The sequence below is a fragment of the Macrotis lagotis genome, chromosome X, assembly GCF_037893015.1.
Source record: "Macrotis lagotis isolate mMagLag1 chromosome X, bilby.v1.9.chrom.fasta, whole genome shotgun sequence".
NCBI classification, from domain to species: Eukaryota; Metazoa; Chordata; class Mammalia; order Peramelemorphia; family Peramelidae; genus Macrotis; species Macrotis lagotis.
Genome location: NC_133666.1, coordinates 140,562,524 through 140,578,335, shown reverse-complemented (window position 1 = coordinate 140,578,335; position 15,812 = coordinate 140,562,524). Strand labels below are relative to the sequence as shown.

Here is a 15,812-nt window from a genome sequence, read left to right as displayed (position 1 = left end):
AAATACCTAGGACAGGGGCTGGGGCAGTGACACCATATGGGTCTACTTCAGCCATGGTGCAAAGAGCTGGTATAGGTGGGCAGGCAGGGGGCAGGACTGGGGTAGGAAAGGCAGTCAGGGATGGAGGTCAGAGGCTACTACAGCAGTGGTAGTGAGTTTTTTAATTAAACAATAAACACAGTGAGAGCTTGTCCTCTTTGCATCTTTTAGGCAATTACATACTGGTTAAGATGTCTTCTTCTGTAAATTATTGGTTGTTAAACCAGTAACTATTCCTTCTGGTAGCCTCATCAAGGATGATCTCAAACTATGTCTGATCATTTTCATAAAAATTTTATATATATGAGCAAAGAAGTATGTTCAAGAGTTATGAAAATTCTCTCATCAATTCTTATTAACAAGGTCTTAGCTTCCCCCCACTCCCACATAATTTTGCTATCTCTTCTTTCTTCAGATACCTTAAGAAATCAGTCCCTCAATATTCTCCCACCTGTTTTACTTTCAACACAGATCTCTTCTGTGTACACTTGGTCTAATTCAATTGTTCTTCCTAGCCTTTTTATCTTCAGGGCCATTTCTAACTTCTTTATAAGAACATAAGGGAATGTGATATTAGAGTTCAATTGTGGTGGTTCTATTGTTCCTGATGGTGAAAAGAGTTTTTTTTTTAAAATCTTGGCAGATTTTTTCCCCATTCTTCTGGTTGTTGTCCTTCTTGTGATTCTATCTTTTTAATTTTTATTTATTTAAGGCAATGGGGTTAAGTGACTTGCCCAAGGTCACTTGGTCAATTATTGTCTGAGGTCGATTTGAACTCAGGCCCTCCTGACTCCAGGGCTGGTGCTTTATCCACTGCACCACCTAGCTGCCTTTGTGATTCTATTTTTAAAAACCATTGGGAAAACTTTGCTTACTTTGATCTCTTGTCCAAACTTTATTTCAATTGATTTTACCTTCCACTGCTTCTCCCTATTTCAATAGTCTTTTTTTTCCCCTTTAACATCTTTCTCCATAAAATTTTATAAACAAATGTTATATTCTGACCCTGTTCTCCTTTGTTGCCAAAGCTCTCTGCTAAGCAAAAAACTGAAGTGTTTCCTGTACATAGGATTGCATAGGCTCTTTTGGACTCCTTAATATGGCAAATGATTTCAGTCAGTTAAATGTCCTTTATTTCAACCATATTCCACCATTTTTGATTACCAACAATTTGTTTATAGAATAAAAGTTAACTAATATAGTACTAAGGCTGACAAAGTACTTAACATTACCTCATTTGCAGAAAAATACATAATTCTCTCCATTATAAAAATGCAGAACCTGAAGTTAAATTATTTGCTTAGGATCATAGACAGGAGTTGTCTGAGGTAGGATTCAAACTCAGGTTTCTCTGACTACAAGTCTAGGGTGTATTCACGTTGGTATTATTTTTAACTGCACCCCAAATTTCTTTCTCATTTTTATTCATTCTATTTATGCATTATTTTTATCTTTGCTCTCATGTCAAATCACGTGACTCTGACATTAGTAATTGTTCTCTCTCTCTCTCTCTCTCTCTCTCTCTCTCTCTCTCTCTCGTTTTTGCAAGGGAATGGGGTTAAGTGGCTTGCCCAAGGCCACACAGCTAGGTAATTATAAAGTGTCTGAGGCCAGATTTGAATTCAGGTACTCCTGACTCCAGGGCCGGTGCTCTATCCACTGTGCCACCTAGCTGCCCCATTTCCTATCTCTTAAGACATAATCAATTTCATTTTTATTCTAATGCCTCCTAGTGGCATTGAGTCAATAATGGGCTTTCAAAGGCAACATCAGTGGAGCAAAAACTCTTATCATGCTGGAAAGACTTCTGGTATGGTCTGTTTTTCTGAGAATCGACCTACCTAAATATGAGAAGATTCAATCATTAATAGCCTGAGACCTTTGTGATAAATTCAACCTCAGCATCCTATGAAACAAAGAAAAATGTAAAATGTCCTCCAGACCAGTGCAACCTCTTTGTATTTCTGCAGTGATGGTGGCAGAGTGACAGAAAAGAGGGCAGAGGATGTTAAGAATCATACTTACATCTATATGCATTAACTTAGCAACTGATACTTCAAATATTAAGAATGAATTGAATAATTTCAATTTTAATATTCACCAAAATGAAACCTGAAGGCAGAGGGAAATTAATAGTTAATGGAAAGAAGATCCTACAGATACTTTCCCCAGGAGTAGATGAAGTTGGTTTTTATCAAATGTTTAAAGGCAACAAGAAATATTTCATGGGAGTCTTCATCATCTTATAGTTCAGTGCTCCAAAGTAGCTGTAAAAAGTATAAAGTGAAAATAACTGCAACTTACAAACCAATATCTGTGGCAGAGGATGAAAAGACGGAGAAATTCTAAGAAAAACTTAGTAAGATTCTTCAAATTCAATCAACATATACTTTGATATTCAGTGGCTTTAACTCAAAGATGGGAAAAGAGGAAGATGGCAAAAAAACTGTTAGAATGGTTTTTGGATTGATCTTAATGCACTTATTTATTTGATCAGTGTAACAATCAGGGACAATTTTAGGGTATCTGTGATGGAGAATAACATCTGTATCCAATTGTGGAATTTAAACAAAGACCAAAGACTATTACCTTTAATTAAAAAAAAGTTATCTTATGTAATTTTGCTCTCTCTTATATTTTATTTTTTCCTTTAGTATATGTTTTTTCTCTCAGCACATTAAATTTTGTTCAATGTATAGCATGGAAATAATGTGAAGACTATCAGACTGCCTTCTGTGGAGGTGGGGGGAGGGAAGCGAGATTGGGGGAAAATTGTAAAATTCAATAGAATATATGGTTTTGGGGAGTAAGAAACAAGAGGTCTATGACCTGAACAATAGACAGAAGTTTCCTAGCTAAACATTTTTTTTTTTTAGGTTTTTGCAAGGCAAATGGAGTTAAGTGGCTTGCCCAAGGCCACACAGCTAGGTAATTATTAAGTGTCTGAGAAGGTATTTGAACCCAGATACTCCTGACTCCAGGGCCGGTGCTTTATCCACTACACCACCTAGCCACCCCCTAGCTAAACATTTTGAATACTTTTCTTCCCCAAAGAAGATAGAATATAAACTGTGTGTGAGCAGAGGAATCCAAATTCAGCTCTAACATACATGGTTTTGTATTTGTTAGATATTAGCAATCTATCTTTCTACCTGCCAATACTTAAGAGGTCTTCCATTATGGAAGGAGTAGTAATTTGGCAATTTCTTCTTTACAGTGGGCTATCAGTATCATTAAGAGAAATAATATCTTATGATATAATTTTCATAAGTCCATAAGATTTCCACTTAAAAGGAAAATCACTAAGTGTGGTATACTCTAAGAGGGCCATATTTATGCATGCAAATTTACTGTTGTTATAAATATTATCACTCTTAAAAAATTACTTGTACAAAAATATTCATAGCAGCCCTGTTTGTGGTGGCAAAGAATTGGAAATAGAGTTAATGTACACAATTGGGTAATGGCTTAATAAAAATGTGGTATATTTATGTGATGGAAAACTATTGTTCTATTAGAAACTAGGAAGGATAGGAATTCAGGGAAGCCTGGAAGGATTTGCATGAACTGATGCTGAGCGAGATGAGCAGAACCCAAAGAACATTGTACATCTTAACAGCAACATGGGGTTGATGAGTAACCTTAATCAACTTGCTCATTCCATCTGTGCAACAATCAGACACAATTTTGGGGGTATCTGTGATGGAGAATACCATCTGTATCCAGAGAAAGAATTGTGGAGTTTGAACAAAGACCAAAGACTTTAATTTAAAAAAAAAAAACCCGTTATCTTATTATCTAATTTTGCTATCTCTTATACTTAATTTTTCTTCCTTAAGGATATGATTTCTCTCTCATCACATTCAACTTAGATCAATGTATACCATGTAAACAATGTATAAACTGGCAAATTGCCTTCTGTGAGGGGGTGAGAGGAGATTAGGGAGAAATTGTAAAACTCAAAATAAATAAAATCTTTCTTTTATAAACAAAAAATATATATCATCACTCTTATCTAAATGAGACTGGTGGATGATGTCAGGCAAAACACATTTCATGGAATTCAGATTTGAGTCAATGGAAAGGAATGGAGGGGTGGAAAGGAGGCAGGAAGAATGGTGTAGTTTTCAAAAAGAGATGTGAACAAACTCAGAAAGGCAGTTCATACTTAAAGTATTTTCCTAGAATTGTGACTAGACCAAATCAAACTGAAGCAGATTTGACAAAGGTAGTAATAAAAGATAAAGGTTGATCCCAGATTATAGAGCTTTGCTTACCAGGCTAAGGAATTTGGATTTTGTCTATAAGCTTTGAGAAACCAAAGTTTATTTTAGTTTGCCATGACATGGCAAAAGCAGAGAGATTTGTTATGTTTTAAAACAAGTTTCATTTATGCTTTTTAAAAAAATTTTTCTAGTAAAATCTAGATCTATCCACAAATGAACTTTCTTAGAGAATAAACAGAAACAGTAAAGCAAATAAAAATGAGAAAATGATTGTCCCTTATAATGAATAGTATTCTGTGCCCAGTCTCCCCTCTCTCTACAGAGAGTAAAGAGGTGCTTCTTAATATCTTCCCTAGGACCAAGATTGGTTATTACCATTACTTATCATTTGGTCTTCCTGTTCCAAATACATTGTTTAAAAAAAAAAAGTTGAGCAAATTTGTTGGACAGATGAGCTGGAAGGAAAAGAATCCTGAGATAGTAGGGACAATAAATTTGTAACCAATTCATTACACACATATCCATATTTCATATCATGTCCACATTTGTGAACTGTTGCAAAAAAAATTATTACATTCTATCAAGAGCTATAAAGGTAAGGTTACTTGGTGGATAAAGTTACTTGGGAGTCAGCAAAACCCATTCAAGTTCTATTAATAACAGAAGGCATGGGCAAGTCATTTATCCTCTCAGAATCTGAGGCAACTCTCTAAAACTATGTTGTTGTTCAGGTGTTTAGTGATGTCTGACCTTTCCTAGTATACTAGGCCCTTATATCTTCCACTATCTCTTTAAGTTTGTTCATCTTTCCATTTCATCCTTGACCATCCCCTTTTTCTTTTGCCTTCAAATTTTCCCAACATCACAGTTTTTTCTCAATGAATTCCTTCTTCTCATTATGGAGCCAAGTATTTAAGTTTCAACTTTAGAATTTGACTTTTCACTGAGTAGCCTGAATTAATTTCTTTTTGCTATCTAAGGGACTCTCAAAAGTCTTCTCCAGGATCACAACTCAAAAGTGTTGATTCTGTAGCATTCAGCTTTCATTATAGTCCAATCCTGATAGCTATACACTGCTTCCAGAAAAAGCAGTTTTAGACCTTTGTCTGTAGGGTATTGTCTCGGCTTTTTAGTATGCTATTCATAGTTTCTATAGTTTTCCATCCAAAGAGCAAGCATTTTTAATCATGGCTAGAGTTGCCATCTGCAGTGATCTTTGAGCCCAAGAATATAAAATCTGATACTGCTTTAATTTCTTCTGCCTCTATTTGTCAGAAGTAATGGGACCGGTTGCCAAGATCTTAGGTTGCTTTTTTTTTTAAATTAAACTGAACTCAAAATTCAGAAAATAACAAAGAGAAATAAAAAGATTTTGATAGAAATAGAAAAAAACAATAGAATGGGAAAGACAAGAGATCTCTTCAAGAAAATTAAGAGTCATTAAGATAGCAATTAATAGCAAAATGGTAGCAATTAATGGAAGCAGAAGAGATAAGCAGAAGTGGCAAGAATACACAAAAAAATCTGTACAAGAAAACTATAAACATCATCCACAAGCATAATGGTATGATTACTAATCTAGAGGCAGAGATCCTGGAAGATAAAGTCAAGTGGACCTCAGGAAGCAATGCTTTCAATAAGGTGATGGAATTCCAGCTAGCTATTTTAAATCCTAAAAGATGATGCAGTATTACACTTAATATGTCAGCAAATTGGGAAAACACAACAGTGTCCATTGGATTGAAAAATATCAGTTTATGCCCCAAACCTAAAGAAGGGCAATGCCAACAAAATGTTCAAATTACCAATCTCATTTCACATGCCAGAAAGGTTATGCTTGAAATTCTGCAAGCTAGGTTTTAGCAATATGTGAACTGAAAATTACCAGGAGAGCAGGCTGGTTTTCAATGAGGCAGAGGAACTAGAGACCAAAGTACCAAAATTTGCTGGGTTGTGGATAAAGCAAGAGAGTTCCAGAAAAACATCTCCTTCTGCTTCATTGAACTACAAAAAAAACCCAAAACCCTTTGTGTGGATCACAACAAAATATGGCAAATCCTCAAAGAGACAGGAGTACTAGATCATTTTACTTGTCTCTTAAGGAACCTCAATGTGGGGCACCAAAAAGCAACATTTAGAACCACATATAGAACAATTGATTGGTTTCAGATTAGGAAAGGAGTATGACCAAGTTGTATACTGTCATCTTATTTATTTAACTTTTATGCAGAATCAAATGATATGCCGGGTCATGAATCAGAAGATGGAATTCAGGTTGTCAGTATTAACAGCCACAATCTCAGATATGCAGATAACACTTTGATGGCCGTAAGTAAAGAGGAATTAAGAAGACCCTTGACGAGGGTGAAAGGAGAATATAAAAACTGGCCCGAAGCTTAACACTAAAAAACCCCCCACAAAAACAATAACCTCTCTAATATTAGGAACAGAGTCCAAATACCAAAGAAATTATAGGTCTTCTATGTGCCTATAAAGTCACCGCTGTGAAGTCCTAAATCTGATAGCTTAGTCATCTTAACCTCTATCCTCAGTTGACCTATTTGTAAAATAGAATTATATAAGCTCATCACAAAGATGTGATGACACTTTCATGTCTATAAAACTCTTAATACTACCAAACTTTAATGTAAGTAACAACATGGATTGTTAGAATTATGTTATAAAAACACTTAAATATATGCCACTTAGAAATCAATTTTCATAAATCTTATTACACTACACCATAACAGACAACATATGTCTACTGGTACATTCAAAAAGGGAAAACTCTATTAACAAACCTTTCAACATGGTTCAAGAAAGTCATATTATTTTAACTAATATAAGAAGCAAATGGTACTATACCTAAGGTCATTCAAATAGTTAGGAATGACAAAAATTTATTTAAAATATACCAGATCTATCAGAACCAAAATAGAATCACAAAAAAGTCTAAAAGTCTTTCAGGGATTATTCAAAAACTTTTTTTTCTGTTTACCTCATTCCAACATACCACCACATGATGAGACATATTAAAATGAAAGATATACATAAAATTAAGTTGGATGTTCTTCATAGAAAGCACCTTAGAAGGTATATGAATGATTAAGATCTATTTTATAAGTCTGTGATATGTCTGAAAAGTTTTAGAACTCTCAAAAATGCCCAGCCCAAGATTGGATGATTCCATATTCTCTTAAAATTTTTTAATGCTTTTTTTCCAGAACATTATAATGAAGCAAAAATAAAACTAAAATCAAATCATAACTTGCAGATAACATATACTGCAGAAACCTTCTTCAATTGTATTTCTGATAGGGAAGAGAAAAAACTATGCTCTAATTAAAACTATATGCAGTAATTAAATTACAAAATTAAGCTTTTCTCACTATAAAATACAATATCACAAGCTAGAGAACACAGAAATGCAAAATTATCAAGTCAAATCTTTTTAGAACTAGATCTTTGATATACATTTGGAAAGGGATCCGTTTCCAACCTAACAAAAAATTGGACTTCTAGGTTCGTACTACCATTACAAAGCTCCTCCATTACTATCACCCTCCTTGAGGACCAAAAGCTGTTTTTGTCTTTCTTAGTATCTCCATTGCTTAGCATAGTACCTAGACTCTAATACAATATCTCTTATTTTTTCCTTGCAGCACTGTAGTAACATAAGCAAAGATCATTAATGAATTTATGAACAAATAGAACAACCCGCTTTTAAAAATAACAGATTCAGAAAGATTCAATAAAGGAATCACCAAAAGTATACCAAGATCTAGAAAGTCAATTTAAGAATCAATTAATTTTACAACATGGCAAAGTGTTAGTTACATTCTGGAGTCAAAAGCCCTGGATTCAAATTCCAATTCTACTATCTTGACCTTGAAGAACACTCTGACTCAAATTTCTTTTTTACATAAAATGAAGAGGTAGCTAGCCTCCAAGGTCCCTTCTAGCCCTAAATTTTATGATTTTTATGCTACTTTAATTCTCTCTTATTCAGCAGTTCAAAGTGTCTAGTTTTTCAGGAGTCAACAGATATTCAATGGAAGTCATATTTGACTTCAATAAAGTCACTATTTTGCAAGGTACATAAAACAGAGGGTTAAACAGCCCATCTACTTTTTCTTAACATTAATTCTTCATAAAACTATAAATGGTTAAGGTACTCAAGATACACTAGAACTCCAAAATGGGGGGGGGGGGCAGGTAGGTGATGGAGTGGATAGAACTCCAGTCCTGGAGTCAGGAGGACCTGAAGTCAAATCAGGCCTCAAACACTTAAGACTTATTTAGCTGTGTGACTTTAAGCAATTCACTTAGCCCTATAGCCTTGGAAAATTTTTTAAAAAAGATATACTAGAACTGGAGAAGCCTATCTGAGAGTTTAGCAAGGGGAAAGTCTGTTCTATACTCTACTGAAATTCTTTTCTTCCAAAACAATTTTAAAGACTTTAGAATGGTGATCAATGAGGGGAAGCTAGGTGGATAGAGCACCAGCCCTGGAGTAAGGAGTACCTGAGTTCAAATCCGACCTCAGACACTTAATAATTACCTAGCTGTGTTGCCTTGTGGCCTTGGGCAAGCCACTTAACCCCATTTGCCTTGTAAAAACCTAAAAAAAAAAAAAAAAAAAAAAGAATTGTGATCAATGCAATGATAAAGTACAAATCCATAGTACAATTTTGGACATGTTCAACTTGGTAATTTTTTTTTGCAGGACTATGCATATTAATTATGAAAGTTTTCTTTTTCATCACTGTTTCATTTAGGAAATAGGTAATAAGAGGGGAAGATGTTTATAAAAAGAAATAGCTAAAAAAATTATTTTCTTCTAAACTTCGAGATTTGTGTCTTTCCCCTCCAACCCATAAATAAATGAGCTTTCTTCTCTCAAAATTTTCTTTCAAAATATTGAACTAGGACCCTGGTCTTAGCATTTTTGTCACCTGTCCACCCCATCCCCTCACACACCCATTCTTTTCTTTAAAAAAGCTTTTTAAAATAAATTTTTATTGATATCTTTATTTTTTATATTACCATAGTTATCTCTCCTCTTCTCCCTACCAGAGTGACATCTCATAGAATAAGTAGTATTTTTAAAGACTAAGTTTTAATTGATCCATATATTGAAAAAGTCTAAGAATCTGTGCAATGTACAACACTGGTGGACCTCTAACCTGTGCAAAGGTGTGATGGATACTAAATTCCTTTAAGAATGGTAGGTTTGAATTAGCTATTTTAGCAAAGCTGCAGGTTACAAAATAAATCCTCACAAATCCTCAACTTTTCTATAGGTCTAGCAAGATACAGCAGGAAGAACTAGAAAGAGAAATCCCATTCAAAGTAACCTCAGACAATATAAAATACTTGGGAATCTACTTGCCAAGACAGACTCAGAATCTTTTTGAAAACAATTATAAAACACTTCTCACACAAATTAAACAACGGGGCAAATATCAACTGCTCATGGATAGGTAGAACTAATATAATAAAAATGATAGTTCTACCAAAACTAAACTATCTGTTTAGTGCCCTACCAATCAAAATTCCAAAAAATTACTTTAATGAGTTATAAAAAATTGTAAGTAAATTCATATGGAGAAATAAAAAGTCAAGAATTGTCAGGAGCTTAATGAAAAAAAGTGCAAAAGAAGGTGGATTAGCCCTACCTGATCTAAAATTATATTATAAAGCATCAGTCATCAAAACTGTTTGGTATTGGCTAAGAAACAGAGTGGTGGACCAATGGAATAGACTAGGTGTAAAAGCAGGAGATGATTATAATAATCTGCTGTTTGATAAACCCAAAGAGTCTGGCCATTGGGATAAAAACTCCCTCTTTGATAAAAACTGCTGGGATAATTGGAAGTTAGTATGGAAGAAACTTAAATTAGACCAACACCTAACACCCTTTACCAAGATAAGATCCAAATGGTTACAGGACTTAGATATAAAAAAACAATACTATAAGCAAATTAGAAGATCAAGGATTAGTCTACCTGTCAGATCTATGGAAAGGGGAACAGTTTATGACTAAGGAAGAGTTGGAGAACATCACTAAAAACCAATTAGATGATTTCGATTACATTAAATTAAAAAGCTTTTGCACAGATAAAACCAATGTAATCAAGATCAAAAGAAAAGTAGTAAATTGGGAAACAATCTTTACAATTAATGATTCTGACAAAGGACTCATTTCTAAAATATACAGAGAACTGAGTCATATTTTTAAAACAAAAAGCCATTCCCCAATTGACAAATGGTCAAAGGATATGCAAAGGCAATTTACAGATGAGGAGATCAAAGCAATCCATAGCCATATGAAAAAATGCTCTAAATCATTAATTATTAGAGAAATGCAAATTAAAGCTTCATTGAGGTACCACCTCACACCTCTCAGATTGGCCAGTATGACCAGGAAGGATAATGATCATTGTTGGAAGGGATGTGGGAAATTGGGGACACTATTACACTGTTGGTGGAGCTGTGAACTCATCCAACCCTTCTGGAGAGCTATTTGGAACTATGCCCAAAGGGCAACAAAAATGTGCATACCCTTTGATCCAGCAATACCACACTGGGTCTATACCCTGAAGAGATGATGAAAAAAGGTAAAAACATTACTTGTACAAAAATATTTATAGCAGCCCTGTTTGTGGTGGCAAAGAATTGGAAATCAAGTAAATGTCCTTCAATTGGGGAATGGCTTAGCAAACTGTGGTATATGTATGTCATGGAACACTATTGTTCTATTAGAAACCAGGAGGGATGGGATTTCAGGGAAGCCTGGAGGGATTTGCATGAACTGATGCTGAATGAGATGAACAGAACCAGAAAAACACTGTACACCCTAAAAGCAACATGGGGGTGATGATCAACCTTGAAGGACTCACTCATTCCATCAGTGCAACAATCAGGAGCAATTTTGGGCTGTCTGCAAAGGAGAGTTCCATCTGTATCCAGATAAGGAGCTGTGGAGTTTGAACAAAGTTCAAGGACTATTCCCTTTAATTTAGAAAAAAACAGATATCTTATTGTCTGATCTTGTTACCTCTTAGACTTTTTGTCTCTTCCTTAAGGATATGATTTCTCTCCCATCACACCCAATTTGGATCAAGGTACAACATGGAAACAAAGTAAAGACTGACAGATTGTTTTCTGTGGGGGTGGGGTGGGGGGAGGGAAGTAAGATGGGGGGAATTGTAAAACTCAAATAATATCTTTAATAAAAATAAATTTAAAAAAAGAATGGTAGGTTTGGGGGCAGAATCACGTGAAGAACAATTTTAGCCTAGACAGACTAGCATTATCTCCTTGACAAAGATCTAGTAAATGCACCAGATTCTGAAGAAAATAACTCCTTGAAAATTAGAATTGCCCAAATGCATGCACATGGCTCTATAAGATATTGATTAAACAAAGTTGAAAGACTTAAAATAACTGACCTAGAAAATAAAACAATGCAATATATTTTAAGTCACTTGACTGAAAGTCATAAACAATAAAAAGAGATTAGACATCATATTTCAAGAAATCATTTTAAAAGTCCATATATCCTAAAATCAAAGGATAAAGTAAAAACCTGAAAGGATCTACTGATAATTTCCTGAGAGAAACTCTAAAATTAAAACTACCAGGAATATTAAAGTCAAAATCTAGAGTCCACTGGTCAAGTTAAACGTACTACAGTTAGGGGTGGCTAGGTAGCGCAGTGGATAAAGCACTGGCCCTGGAGTCAGGAGTACCTGGGTTCAAATCCGGTCTTAGGCACTTAATAATTACCCTAGCTGTGTGGACTTGGACAAGTCACTTAGCCCCATTTGCCTTGCAAAAAATCTTAAAAAAAAAAAGAAAGGAAAAAGAAAAAGTACTACAGGTAGCTAGAAACAAAGAATGCAAGTACCAAGGAGCCACAGTCAGGATCTCTCTCTCTCTCTCTCTCTCTCTCTCCATATATATATATATATATAAAGATATATATATATGAAGGCTGTCACCACTAAAAGTAGTTGTTCCATGAAAAAATTCAACAAAGGTAGAGTGAGCTATATTTTCTCTAAGTAAAATGACAGCTACCAACAACCCCTGTAACTAAGAAACGTTCATTGATTAAATCCTCTTGCAAGGTCAAAAATAGTACACCAAACATCCTCAAAGGATAGCTTAGAAGTATACAGAGATTGGACCAAACAAACTCCTTTGGTATTCACCCGTATTCCTAACCGATACCAGTGATTAGCAAGAAAACTGGATTTCTAAATTTAACTCATTACAGGACAACTGAAGCTCTGAATTCAGTTCAGATACAAAGAAACATGACTTAGGAGCTATTTTTTCCTCTAAATTTTGTGTCAAAAAACTACAATTAATAAAATGGATAATATATATATATTATATATATAAAATATAAGCAACCACATTAACAGAAAAGGAAATAAAATACTTAACCCTATTCTCAAAAAGAAATTGAACAAGCCACAAAAGAACTCCCCAGGAAAAAAAAAGTCAGGATTAGATGAATTTTCCAGCAAATTCTACTAAAAATTCAAAGAATAATTAATTCTAATGCTATATAAGCTGTTGACAAAAATGAAATAAAGGGGTCCCCACCATATTCCTACTGTGACAAATATATTCTTGATACCTAAGTCAGAGAGAGTCAAAACAAAGAAGGAAAACTATGGATAAATTTCATTAATGAATAGTGATGCAAAAATTTTAAGTAGAATATTAGAATCTGACCACAACAATAACACAAAGATCATACACTATAATTATCTTTGATATATATAAAAGGAATGAAGGGTTGGTTCAATATTAGGAAAATTATAAGCATAACTAGTCATATTTATTTAAAAAACCTAATATTTGAATACTTCCACAGTCACAGAAAAAAGCTTTAGACAAACTACAACATACATTTCTGTCTGAAAACAAAACACTAGAAAGAGCAGTAAGAGTTTTCCCTAAAATGATAAGTAGTATCTGTCTAAAACCAAGAGTTGAGATCATTTGTAATGAGGACAAATTTGAGGTCTTTCCAATAAGATTAGGAGTGAAGCTAGCATGCCTATTAACCCTATGACATTCAATATTGTATCAAAATTATTATATTACAACAATAATATTATACTACTGTTGTTTTTGTTTTGGTCAGAAACCCTCCCAGACTGATTTTTGTTTCTTGACTAGGCAAAAGAGGTCATTATCTCATTTCTTAGCTATCCTTCAATCACTGAATGGGTCATGCCTCAGGCAAAGACCTTAGCTTAAAAAGGGCAAGGTCTCCCACAGCATCTGGATCATTTCTACTGATCCATATCTGGCCACTGGTCCCAGATGGCTGTGAAGAAGAGAGGCAGGCTGATGACTTTTCACTTAAATCCAATTCACTTGGAAGTCATGAAATCACCTTCCAGGTGTTATAGTTCCCTTATAGAATGAAGGACAAAAAACAAAACATTCAGTATTGTACTAGAATTATTGTAGTAGGATAGAATTATAATATTATAGTTGTACTTAGCCATAGCAATTAAAACAAAAAAAATCAAAGAATAATCTTTTTTAATAAATGATATCATGATTTCCTTAGAGCCCTTGTGATGATTTATTTAGAAATTCTAGAGAACCAACTAAAAAAATTAATCAAAACAATTGACTTTGTATCTGTTTCAGGATACAAAATAAATCCAACAAATTATCAACATTTCTCTATATTAATTTACCATCAAAATCCAGCAAAAAGAAACAGAAAAAAGAAATTCCACTTAAAATAATATTAAACAAATCATATAAAATACTTGGGAGTCTACCTGTAAAGGTGCATGTAAGTCCATACACAATTTTATTAACACATTTATAAAACACTTCAAGCAAATAAACATCTAAATGACAGAAAACTGCTCACTGAAATGCTTAGTCACTTCTACCTAAATTAATTTACTTACTCAGTGTCCTACCAATCAAATTAAATAAAGTGTTACTTTAAAGAATTTGATAAAGCAGTAACAAAATTCACCTGAAGGAACAAAAGTCTAGACTATCAAGAAAATGGTGAACAGAAAGTGAAGGGAGATCCTAGCAGTACTAGATCTTAAACTATACTACAAGAAAAAAAAATTGGTTAAAAAAAAGAGTGGAAAGGATTAGATGCAAATTGTAGTAAGGGGTAAATGAAACATAAAGTCAAAGATCCAGCAATTGGAACAAGAATTCTCTATTTGATAAAAACTGCAAAAATTGATAAGTAATCTGAAAGAAACTAGGTATAGATCAACATCTATAGAGCAAAATGAGTTCATGATTAAGATATAAAAGTGTAAAACCATTAGCAAATTAGTGGATTGTGGCAGAAATTACCTTTCAGAACTATGAATAGAAGAGTCATCTCATAACAAAACAGATAAAGAATTTCACAGTAAGCAAAATAATTTGGATTAAATAAAATTTTAAACAAAACAGTTACAATTAGAAACATGAAAAAATCTTTATAGTAATTTCCTATGATAAAAGAATTCATTTCTAAGTTATACAGGAGCTGAATTTATAAGAATAAAAGTCATCCATCAATTGGTAAATGGTCAAAGGACATAAAATTGCAGCTTTCAAACTACAAACTACCAATATTTTAAAATGTTCCAAATTACTAATAATTAGAGAAATGCAAATGAAAACAATTCTGGCAAAAATAACAAAAATGGAAGAATATGGGGGAGAGGCTGTGGAAAACAGCCATTTTAAATGCACTATTGTTGGAGCTGTAAACTGGTGTGACCTTTATTTTTATTTTTTTATTTTTTTAGATTTTTCAAGGCAATAGGGTTAAGTGGCTTGCCCAAGGCCACACAGCTAGGTAATTATTAAGTGTCTGAGGTCGGATTTGAACCCAGGTACTCTTGACTCCAAGGCCGGTGCTCTATCCACCACCTAGCTGCCCTTGGTGTGACCTTTCTAAAAAGCAATTTGAAATGACCCCCCCAAGAAGCTTATTAAATTGTGTCTATGACCCAGTGATAGTGCTAGAGGGTCAACATTCTAAAAATTAAAAATGAGGAAAAAGATCTGACTCAAGAGTACATATAGATTTAGGTATATAATTTTCTTCTTTTTGGGGGGGGGGGCATGGCCAATGGGGAAGGTTTAGTATGACTAAACATAGTTGTAAGAATTTTGTTTTTCTTGTCTTCTCAATAGGTGGGAAAAGGAAGATAGGAAAGAATTCAGAACTTAAAATATAATTGAATTTTAAAAAAAATGGTAGGGTCCAAGGGACTCAACTCAATTCTAGGATCAGCCTCAAAAGATGGTAGGCTAACTATGGATTTTTTTCTTCTCTTATATTATGAGGTCAGTATGAACAAAAGTGTTTCCTGTATACTAGTTCAATCTAGCTAAGTGTTAGATTTGGGAGTCTAAGGAAAGTTTCCTGTATCTCCAGAATTCTTTACACTGACCAAAGGAAACCCTCTTACCTCACTTATGACTGGACAATTATGTTGTATGAATTTCCTCAAGAAGGTGGTCCTAAGAAATCCTATT

At 34.0% G+C, this 15,812-nt stretch overlaps 1 protein-coding gene and 1 pseudogene across 1 annotated transcript in view; both read right to left on the bottom strand.

The window, feature by feature from the left end:
- Nucleotides 1-15,812, bottom strand: part of FOXK1 (forkhead box K1) — a 108,887-nt gene that overhangs the window by 79,656 nt on the left and 13,419 nt on the right.
- The window catches only part of LOC141497370 (clathrin light chain A pseudogene), a 51,479-nt pseudogene that overhangs the window by 22,875 nt on the left and 12,792 nt on the right, over nt 1-15,812 (bottom strand).